This window comes from Phyllobates terribilis, unplaced genomic scaffold (assembly GCF_046119375.1).
Source record: "Phyllobates terribilis strain yellow unplaced genomic scaffold, ASM4611937v1 Scaffold_5__5_contigs__length_657084704, whole genome shotgun sequence".
NCBI classification, from domain to species: domain Eukaryota; kingdom Metazoa; phylum Chordata; class Amphibia; order Anura; family Dendrobatidae; genus Phyllobates; species Phyllobates terribilis.
Window position 1 is genome coordinate 45,861,851 of NW_027362765.1, and position 11,320 is coordinate 45,873,170.

At 48.3% G+C, this 11,320-nt stretch overlaps 1 protein-coding gene across 1 annotated transcript in view; it reads right to left on the reverse strand.

Annotated features, from left to right (window-relative positions):
- The window catches only part of LOC141271886 (uncharacterized), a 46,397-nt gene extending 35,692 nt beyond the window's left edge, over positions 1-10,705 (reverse strand). Inside the window, exon 1 of the mRNA XM_073682096.1 lies at positions 10,643-10,705. The gene's annotated coding sequence lies outside the window, so the exon portion shown is untranslated. The remainder of the gene's footprint in view (positions 1-10,642) is intronic.
- Positions 10,706-11,320: the final 615 nt, after the last annotated feature.

Consider the following 11,320-nt stretch of genomic DNA (forward strand, 5'->3'; position numbering starts at 1 on the left):
AAAAAATTAAAAAAAAATAAAAAAAATAATCCAACAAAAATAAAAATATATTGTACCCATTGAATAAATATTATTATGAAAAAAAAAAACAATACAAAACAATAAAAGTACACATATTTGGTATCGCCGCGTACGGAACGAACTGACCTATAAAACTGTCCCACTAGTTAACCCCTTTAGTGAACACGGTAAAAAAAATAAATAAAAAACAAAGCAAAAAACAATGCTTTATCATCATACCGTCAAACAAAAAATGGAATAACATGCGATCAAAAAGACGAATATAATTAAAAATGGTACAGCTGAAAACGTCATCTCGTCCCGCACTAGAGTGGTGTTAGAGAGCGTACTAAACAATAAAAGGTTTGTGTGTTATAACCTAATCCCCTGTCTAGTTGTTCTAGCGCTTCACTAACACCGCACAATTCCTTCTTTCTTGATTGCTAATCTCCCCTGTGGAGAGCGGTGGAAGCTGCTCTGTTTACTACTAGCCTACTACAGGACCTGCCGTGATGTCATTGTGGAACGCCCACTTCGGTCACACGGTCCTGGTCATGTGACCGCTGAAGCAGACAGAAGCTCGCTAATGCAGTTCCTGCTAAGTTGTGGTCATCTTACAGACTCCCACCTGGAAGCGTTTTCCCTTGTTGTGCGGGGCTCCTTTGCACAACTGGACCAGGTGAGTGGTCACAACATCCTCCCCCTTCATTCCCCCCCCCCCAAACCTCAGGCTCTTCACCATTGGCGCTCCTACTGTTTTTGTTTTCAAAGGTCCAGGACATGATAGACAGCCTTATAACGGCTGTCAATCAGACTCTGCATGTTACAGAAGACGAGAGCCCTTCCCGGGACTACTCAGTTTCCTTCAAAAAGATTAAGCGTCCTGCACGCACTTTTTCTAACCATGCAGAATTTGACAGCATTTTTCAAAAGCAGTGGGAGCATCCAGAAAAGCGCTTTACAGGAAAGAAACAGTTAAACGTCCTATACCCCTTTAACCATGACCTTGTCAACAAATGGACGGAGTCTCCATCTGTGGATCCTCCCGTCTCTCGCCTTTCCGCCAAGACGGTACTGTCTCTTCCAGATGGTTCCTCCCTTAAGGATACCATGGATAGACAGGTTGAGGCCCTCTCTAAGTCAGCCTTTGAGGCTGCGGGCACCTCCCTTTGCCCTTCCTTCGCCTCAACTTGGGTATCAAAAGCGGTGTCCGCATGGGCCAAACAGCTCAGACAGGGCATCCTAGCAGGGGCCTCCCCGGACGATCTGGCCGACTTAGCTGATCAGATCGGCCACGCCGGAAAATATCTGCTTACGGCGTCCCTCGACTCCACTGCATGCTCAGCCCGGGTTTCCAGTAATCTCGTTGCCTTACGTAGAATTCTTTGGCTTAAAGCCTAGAACGCCGACCCGGCTTCCAAAAGATCTCTAACTAATCTTCCTTTTCAAGGTTCCAGGCTGTTTGGCTCCAAGCTAGATCAGATCATCTCTGATGCTACTGGGGGTAAAGAGCACCTCTCTCCCCCAGCCCAGACCCAAACGCCCTTTTCCTAGGAGACGCCCCCTTCAGTTCCGGTCCTTTCGTCAGTTCGCTCACCCTAACCCCTCCTCTCAACAGGACCGTACTCCAGCACAGCGGGACAGTAGTAAACCCTCCTTTAGGCCCACGCCTAACTGGCGCCCAAACAGTCGCTCCTCCAAGTCCTCTGGATCACGATCCAACAGGTTTTCCTCAACATGACGGGTCACACCCACCTGGGACATCTCCCAGGGTGGGCGGCCGTCTCCTTCTGTTCACAGATTCTTGGCTCCCGGCAATAGAAGATGCCTGGGTCAAAGAAATTGTGACTTCCGGCAACAAAATTGAGTTCGATTCCAGCCCACGATCACGTTTTCTCAGGTCCCGCCCCCCACAACCATCTCTGCTTCCCGGTTTCCTCCAAGCCATCACATCTCTTCTGCGCTCAGGAGTCATAGTCCCGGTTCCCGTTCAGGAAAAGTTTTCCGGTTTTTACTCAAATCTCTTCGTCGTCCCAAAAAAGGATGGCTCACTATGTCCGATTCTGGACCTCAAACAGCTAAACCGACATGTACGCATCCGACAGTTCAGGATGGGGTCCCTCAGTTCGGTAATTGCCTCAATGGAGGCCGGGGAATATCTATGTTCAGTGGACATTCAGGATGCATACCTTCACATCCCAATCTGCGCATCACATCAGAAGTTCCTACGCTTTTCCTTCAACGCGCATTACCAGTTCACTGCCCTCCCCTTCGGCCTCGCCACAGCCCCGAGGGTTTTCACGAAGGTGATGGCGACCCTTATGGCCATTCTTCAAACAAGGGGAATTGTAATCATCCCCTACCTCGACGACCTGTTAATCAAAGGTCCCACGTTCAGGGACTGTCTCCACAGTCTCCAGATCACCTTGAACACTCTCTCCCGGTTAGGCTGGCTGATCAACATGGACAAATCCTCCCTGGTCCCATCCCAAAGCTTAACCTTCCTAGGGATGCAGTTCGACACGACCCACGCCCGGGTCCTCCTTCCAAGGGAAAAGATTAACTCCCTACGACAAGGAATCCACATCCTCTCCGACCCAAGTCCACACTCCCTTCGCCTATGCATGAGTGTCCTGGGAAAGAAGGTAGCAGCCATGGAGGCAGTTCCGTTTGCCCAGTTCCATACCCGGTCTCTTCAACTAGCCCTTCTCTCAGCTTGGGACAAGAATCCGTCATCTCTAGATCGACGCATCAAGTTGCCTCGTCAAGTAAGACGGTCGCTAACCTGGTGGTCCCGCCCTTCTTCCTTCAGACCCGGGAGATCATTCCTTCCGTTTCGCTGGCAGGTGTCACGACCGATGCCAGTCTCATCGGTTGGGGGGCAGTTTTTCTACAACACACAGTCTAGGGCCGGTGGAGTCCCCACGAAGTCTCCCTCCCCATCAACATTCTGGAGATAAGGGCGATTTACCTGGCGTTGCGTCACTGGCAGAGGATCCTGGCAGGGTTCCCAGTCCGTGTACAATCGGACAATGCCACGGCCGTGGCATACATAAACCATCAGGGAGGAACGCGCAGCAAGCCCGTCCTAAAAGAGGTGGCAAGAGTGCTACTTTGGGCCGAGAAGATGGTCCCGGCAATTTCAGCAGTCCACATTCCAGGGGTCGACAACTGGGCGACCGACTTTCTCAGTCGGCAGGGCCTTGCCTCAGGAGAATGGTCTCTCCATCCTGAGGTGTTTCACCAAATCTGCTTACGGTAGGGCACGCCGGACATCGACCTCATGGCGTCCCGGTTAAACCACAAGGTTCCGTCCTTTGTAGCTAGGTCACGCGATCCACTAGCAATCGCCCAGGACGCGCTAGTCATATCATGGTCACAGTTCCAACTGCCTTATGTCTTTCCACCTCTACCTTTGATCCCTCGAGTCATCAAAAAGGTCAAGACAGAGGGAGTACCAGTTCTCCTAGTAGCCCTAGATTGGCCCAGACGTGTCTAGTACGCAGATCTGGTAAATCTGCTTGTCGACTCCCCCTGGAGACTACCAGACCGTCCGGACCTCCTCTCTCAGGGTCCTATTCTTCATCAGAGTTCTCGTTCTCTGAATTTAATAGTATGGCCGTTGAGGCCGCGGTGTTGAAGACGGCGGGCTTTACTAACAATGTCATTCAGACCCTAATTAACGGCAGAAAACCCGCTACCTCGCGCATATACCACAGAACTTTGAGAGCCTTTTTTAATCACTGCGAACAAGATCAGCTAACTCCTATGTCCTTTTCTTTGCCAGTCATTTTGGCTTTTCTTCAGTCTGGCCTAGAGGCGGGACTATCTCTCAGCACTCTCAAGGGCCAAGTTTCGGCCTTGTCCATTCTATTTCAACGTAACTAGCCGTCCTCAGGTCAGGACTTTTCTACAAGGGGTGGCCCACCTGGCGCCCTCCAGTGGAACCATGGGACCTTAATATGGTCCTAAGCGTCCTACAACAGCCTCCATTTGAACCCATTCAGGACATTCCAGCCTCTCTCCTTTCCTGGAAGGTGGCCTTTCTGGTGGCTGTTACCTCTATTAGAAGGGTCGCAGAACTAGCAGCCCTCTCTTGTCGGTCACCTTTTCTGATATTCCATCAAGACAAAGTAGGCTCAGGCCGATGCCTTCCTTTTTGCCAAAGGTGGTTTCCGCTTTTCACATTAATGAGGACATTGTTTTGCCTTCCTTTTGCCCTGCTCCAGTGTATCCACGGGAGAAGTCCTTGCACAAACTGGACCTGGTCAGAGCTCTACGTGTGTACCTATCCAGAACGGCCTCCCTTCGGCGCTCGGATGCCCTTTTTGTCATCCCTGAGGGGCATCGCAAGGGACTCCCTGCTTCCAAGTCAACCATCGCCCGTTGGATACGTTCGACCATCTTGGAGGCACATCGCATCTCAGGCAAACCTCCCCCTCCTGGAGTAAGGGCTCACTCCACCAAGGCGGTGGGGGCCTCTTGGGCGGTCCGCCATCAGGCTTCGGCCTCTCAAATCTGCAAGGCCGCAACGTGGTCTTCTGTTCACACCTTTTCAAGGTTTTACAAGGTCCACACTTATTCTTCGGCTGATGCCAGTCTTGGACGGAAGGTCCTGCAGGCGGCAGTTGCCGAAGTCTGACCTAGTCTGTAACTATCTTCTGTTCTCCCACCCAAGGGACTGCTTTGGGACGTCCCATGGTCCTGTGTCCCCCAATGAAGAGATTGAGAAAGAGGGATTTTTGGTACTCACCGTAAAATCTCTTTCTTGGAGCCTTCATTGGGGGACACAGCACCCTCCCTGTTTTTGGACATATGTCCTGTTGGCCATCTCATTTAGTTTTTCACGGTTGTGCCCCGTTGGGCATTACATAGTTGGTTATTTTGTGCTTCTCCTACTGCTCTAGCCACTAACTGGTGAGCTTGGTGCCTGTAGACGGGTGCATACTGCGGAGGAGGAGCTATTTTCATTTTTTTGCATAGTGTCAACCTCCTAGCGACAGCAGCATACACCCATGGTCCTGTGTCCCCCAATGAAGGCTCCAAGAAAGAGATTTTACGGTGAGTACCAAAAATCCCTCTTTTTTCTATAAAATAGCTTTTATTGTGTAAAAGCGCCAAAAAATAGAAAAACAATATAAATGTGGTACCGCTGTAAACATACTGACCCGAAGAATAAAGCTACCTTATCAATTTTACCACACGCGGAACAGCATAAAAAAAAAAACAAAAAAAACAGTTCTTGAATTGTTGGTTTTTGTTTATTCTGCCTCCCAAAAATCGGAATAGAAAGCAATAAAAAAATGTCACGTGCCTGAAAATGGTACCAATAAAAATGTTAACTCATCCCGCAAAAAACAAGCCATCACATGACTCTGTCGGCCAAAATATGGAAAAATTATAGCTCTCAAATATGGCGATGCAAAAACTAGATTTTGCAAAAAAAATGAGTATTTTAGTGTGAGACAGCTGTCAATCATAAAAACCCAATATGATTCTGGTATCGCTGTAATCGCACCTACCCGAAGAATGAAGTCTAGGGTTAGGGTTGGGCTTGGGGTTAGGGTTGAACTTGGGGTTAGGGTTGGGCTAGGGTTAAGTTTGTGGTTGTATTAGGGATGGGGTTAGGGTTGGGCTTTTTTTCAAAAGTAAAAAAAAAAAAACATGACGATATGGTGACTAGTGTTTAGCGCAAGTGCTCGCTACTTGAGTTTGCATCGGGAGCTCGGGTATGCACTGAGTATCACGGGTGCTCGAGTGATATGCTCGAGTCTCCCCCCCATATGTTTCGTGGCCAAAAAAACCTTGCGGGGATTGCCTGCCAAGCACGAGCGATCCCTGCATGTATTTTTTTGGGTGTCTAACAACCGTGAAACATGCGGACGGGGACTCGAGAATGTCACTCGAGCACGCACGATACATGGTGCATACCTGAGTACCCGATGCAAACTCAAGTAGCGAGCACTTGCAATCAAGACTAATGACAACTTATTCAATATGATGACCTAATGTTATCAAATTCTGTCGTACCTCTGGGTTCAAAATGTTCACTATACCCCTTGATAAAATCCTTGAGGGGTGTAGTTTCCAAAATGGGGGGCACTTGTGGGGGGGTTTCCACTATTTAGGCACATCAGGGGCTCTCCAAACGCGACATGGTGTCCGCTCTCGATTCCAGCCAATTTTGCGTTCAAAAAGTCACACAGTGCTCCTTCCCTTTTGAACTCTGCCGTGTTTCCAAACACTGTATTTTCCCCACATATGGGGTATTGGCGTACTCAGGAGAAATTGCACAAAAGTTTTTGGGGTCCATTTTCTCCTCTTACCATTGTGAAAATAAAAAAAATTGGGGCTAAAACATCATTTTCGTGGAAAAAGTTTGATTTTTTTATTTTCACGGCTCCATGCTATAAACTTCTGTAAAGCAGTTGGGGGGTCAGGGTGCTCACCACACATCTAGATAAGTTCCCTGAGGGGTCTAGTTTCCAAAATAGTGTCACTTGTGGGGGGTTTCCACTGTTTAGGCACATCAGGGGCTCTCCAAACACAACATGGCGTCCACTAATTATTCAAGCAAATTTTACATTCAAAAAGTCAAATGGCGCTCCTTCCCTTCCGAGCCCTGCCGTGCGCCCAAACAGTGGTTTTCCCCCACATATGGGGTATCTGCTTACTCAGGAGAAATTGCACAGCAAACAGCATGGTGCAATTTCTCCTGTTACCCTTATGAAAATGCAAAATTGGGGGCTAAAAAACATTTTTGTGGGAAAAATGTGAAAATGTTATTTTTACGGCTCAATGTTATAAACTTCTGTGAAGCACCTGGGGGTTCAAGGTGCTCATCACACATCTAGATAAGTTCCCTTAGGGGTCTTGTTTCCAAAATGGTGTCACTTGTGAGGGGGTTCCACTGTTTAGGCACATCAGGGGCTCCCCAAACGCAACATGGCGTCCGCTAATTATTAAAGCAAATTTTACATTCAAAAAGTCAAATGGTGCTCCTTCCCTTCCAAGCCCTGCTGTGCGCCCAAACAGTGGTTTTCCCCCACATATGGGGTATCTGTGTGCTCAGGGGAAATTGCACAACAAATTTTGGGGTCCATTTTTTCCTGTTAACCCTGCAAAAATAAAAAAAATTGGGTCTAAATTAACATTTTTGTGAAAAAAGTTAAATGTTAATTTTTTTCTTCCACATTCCAAAAATTCCTGTGAAGCACCTGAATGGTTAATAAAGTTCTTGAATGTGGTTTTGAGCACCTTGAGGGGTGCAGTTTTTAGAATGGTGTCACTTTTGGGTATTTTCTGTCATAAAGACCCCTCAAAGTCACTTCAAATGTGATGTGGTCCCTAAAAAAATGGTTTTGTAAATTTTGTTGGAAAAATGTGAAATCGCTGGTCAACTTTTAACCCTTATAGCTCCCTAATGAAAAAAAAAAATTTGGTTCCAAAATTGTGCTGATGTAAAGTAGACATATGGGAAATGTTATTTATTAACTATTTTGTGTGACATATCTCTCTGATTTAAGGGCATAAAAATTTAATTTTTGAAAATAGCTAAATTTTCAACATTTTCGCCAAATTTCCGTTGTTTTCACAAATAAACGCAAGTGATATCGAAGAAATTTTACCACAATCATGAAGTACAATATGTCACGAAAAACCAAACTCAGAATCAGGGGGATCAGTTGAAGCGTTCCAGAGTAATTACCTCATAAAGTGATAGTGGTCAGAATTGTAAAAATTGGCCCGGTCATTAATGTGCAAACCACCTTGGGGGGTAAAGGGGTTAAGTAAGGGGAGTGAGTTAGTTTCTTTGTCAGAATCTTTTATTGTTATTGAATTTGTAGAAGACCTATCTGTATGGATTTTTAACAGCTTTACTGTATGTAAAAGACAGATTTGACTTATTAGTATCTGGTTTGTGTTCGTCTATTTTGAGGGGGAGATCTTAATTTTTAGAGGGATGATAAGATTAGGTAAGTCTTCTGAAGGTTTAGAACAGGAATGGTTTTGAGAATGTTTGTCTCTTTGTGGTTTAGGTTCATTGGCAAAATCTGATGGTTTGTTCAAGATTGAAGTGTTAATTTGGGGTTTTGTACCACTTTTGTCCATTTTAGTCTAAGGAGAAGCAAAGTATTTGGTATCGTTAGTTATAATAATGTGTAAGTATTTCGTTTTCCATAGAAATAAGAGGGTTATTTTGGAAGAATGAAGAAAATTATCTGCCAAGAGTAGTGGGCTGGATGACCTCTAAATTTCCCGGAGTCAATTCTCTGAGATACTATATGAAACGCTAAATCTAAAGATAACACTTGTAAGTAAGGTTTCCCAGGAGTTTCCCAAGTTATCAGCTCCCTCCAACAAATGATATGGCTTACAAAGAGAAAGGGTTCTGTAGTGGCTTGCCCCTTATTGAAGGGTACTATAGGCTTTGTTGCGGATTAAAGTTTATGGTTTATAAGTACCCCTTTTGTATAGAATTAATAAGGGTGAACTGCCCCAGCTATAGTGGGGGAATTAAGCACCCCTGTGTCAAGTTTCTCATCGAGGAAGGGGATAAAGAGTAAGCTAAAAATTAATGAACAAATAAAATGTGACTGAATTTTGTCTGAATAGACTAATCTTCCTGAGTTTAATAAAGAACTTGCTATATAGAGACTGCTGCTGCGGTCTCTGCGTCACTGAGTTCCATTTGCATATTTGTACAAGAGGTCTGCTGACACTATTAATTGACTTACAGATCTCTCGATGGCCCCTGAGTAAAGCAACACCAATGTTATGTCGCCGACGCTAGTGTCTATGTGGAGAAGGTGAAAAGGGGAAGCTCCCGCAACACGGAGCTTCTCGGTGACTGCTACCCTGTAGAGTCTCTCCTTCGCTTCAGCACTCCCTGCAAGAATGTCCCACACCAGTCCCCTGCCGTTAGTTCTCAGGCCCTGTGCAAATTTCTATTCGCAGCAGGTTCGGTGAGACCCCGCGTCAACCACCACCTGCGCCCATACCATCAGGGCACAGGACGGGAAGCCAGCTGGTCACAGAGTCTCCCACTGGTCAAGCCACCGCGGGTCTCCACAGCTCCATTGGCTCTTGTTACTGCCGATCCGTGCTGCTCACCTCGGACTCCAACGAAGCTCCCGCAGTCCTCTATGTGCAGCTTGTCCTCTCAGGGGCCACCAGGTCTTTGGGTCTTTCTTCCTCTGCGTCCAGTTATGTCCCATGGTCTTTGAGTCTTCTGCGGCACCGCGCTGAGTTGCTGCACTTTGGTCCTGTTAAGCCGGAGGTTCCCGCACTGCCAAGGCACAGGAGGGGAGCCGCCGGGTCACAGAGTCTCCAGCTGGTTACAATCACCGCCGGTAACCTCCACTTCATTGTCCTTGTCTCCGCCGGTCTGCGCCGCTGAGGTTAGTGGCTCCGTACTCCTCTAGCTTCAACGTGACTCCCACGACTCTCTCAGTACAGCGCACCTGTTTAGTAGCCACTGGGATTTTGGGTCTTCTTTCCCTTTGGTCTAGCTTGGTCCCGGGTTCTGCAGGTCCTCTGGGTCACTGCGTCACGTTGCCATGCTCTGGTCCTGTGGATCCGGAGGCTCTCGTATCCGCGGTCTTCTTGTGCTATAAACAAGGCAGGGAAAAAAACCCTGACTGCAGCTCTGCTACCCCGCTGGCTTCTAAGATGGATGTCTTCGGCTTTATAAGTCCAAATTTCACTGGACTGGTCTCAAAATGTACCTGAGGCCGTGCTGAGTAGGTCTAAGGTGAAAAGGTTGAGAAACATAATCTTCCAGTAGCTGTATTTGTTGGTTTAAGAGTTGCTAGTCATGGAGCTCCAGACTCTTGCGTCCTACATCGCCGGAGTCCAAACCACGCCCCCTTGTTCCCATCTTTTCAGTCATTAAAGGCATCAACTACTGAGGACTCAATTGTGATTATTTGTTATGTGATTGGAGGCGACAGAGGGGGAGGCCTGTTCCCATCAACACACCCCAATATATCGCCATGACAGCCGGGGCCTAACAATGGGGTCCTAGAACAACACACCCCAATATATCGCCATGACAGCGGGGGCCTAACAATGGGGTCCTAGAACAACACACCCCAATATATCGCCATGACAGCCGGGGCCTAACAATGGGGTCCTAGAACAGTGTCATTAAGAATATAAGGTGAAGAAAAAGCTAAAATCCAGCGACATTGTGTAAAGAACTAACAAGTTCTATTTCTGGGATAATCTGTCCCCAGAATGTCTCCATTACAATGTACAGCTCCTACCACAGATAACAGCCCCTCATACATCTATAGCACCGGCCCCCCGGCCCGGGGCCACATCTCCAGACCTGGGAAACTGATCCAGGAGGTCGGTGCTGTGTCCCGGGGTCTTCTGTATCAGGAATGGGGGGAGGGGGCATTTATTTATTAGCCGGTGGGGTGGGGGGTACCGTACTGTGGGGGCATCTTGTAGTATCAGAATGTGTGTGTGGGGGATGGGGGAACTGTGGGGACGTTATACTGTGTGTGTCAGACAGGGGGCGCTGTACTATGGGGCAATATGTGTTTCCTGATGCTTCATAGTTGGGTCGTATGTATCTATCAGAGGAGAGGGAGGAAAGCGTTATAATTCTTAGTAATGGGGGATCTCCACATACCTCCACCTGCAGAGCCGCCACCACATATATGGCTGTTCTGTGCGCACAGGACCTGTGATGAGGTCACAGGAGGGGAGGAGTCAGGGGTCACATGATCAGGGGCCTCAGTGGATGCAGGACTCTGCTGTGCTGGTTGTCATGGTGCTGGATGAGGGGAAGGTTATGTGTGGGGTCAGGAGGGGTTTACAGGGTGGATGTAGCAGAGCCGCGTGTGTACAAGGTGTACGGAGCAGAGCCGCGTGTGTACGAGGTGTACGGAGCAGAGCCGCATGTGTACGAGGCGTACGGAGCGGAGCCGCGTGTGTACGAGGCGTACGGAGCAGAGCCGCGTGTGTACGAGGCGTACGGAGCGGAGCCGCGTGTGTACGAGGTGTGCGGAGCGGAGCCGCGTGTGTAGGAGGTGTACGGAGCGGAGCCGCGTGTGTAGGAGGTGTACGGAGCGGAGCCGCGTGTGTACGAGGTGTACGGAGCGGAGCCGCGTGTGTACGAGGTGTACGGAGCGGAGCCGCGTGTGTACGAGGTGTACGGAGCGGAGCCGCGTGTGTACGAGGTGTACGGAGCCGAGCCGCGTGTGTACGAGGTGTACGGAGCCGAGCCGCGTGTGTACGAGGTGTATGGAGCAGCGTGTGTACGAGGTGTACGGAGCGGAGCCGCGTGTGTACGAGGTGTGCGGAGCGG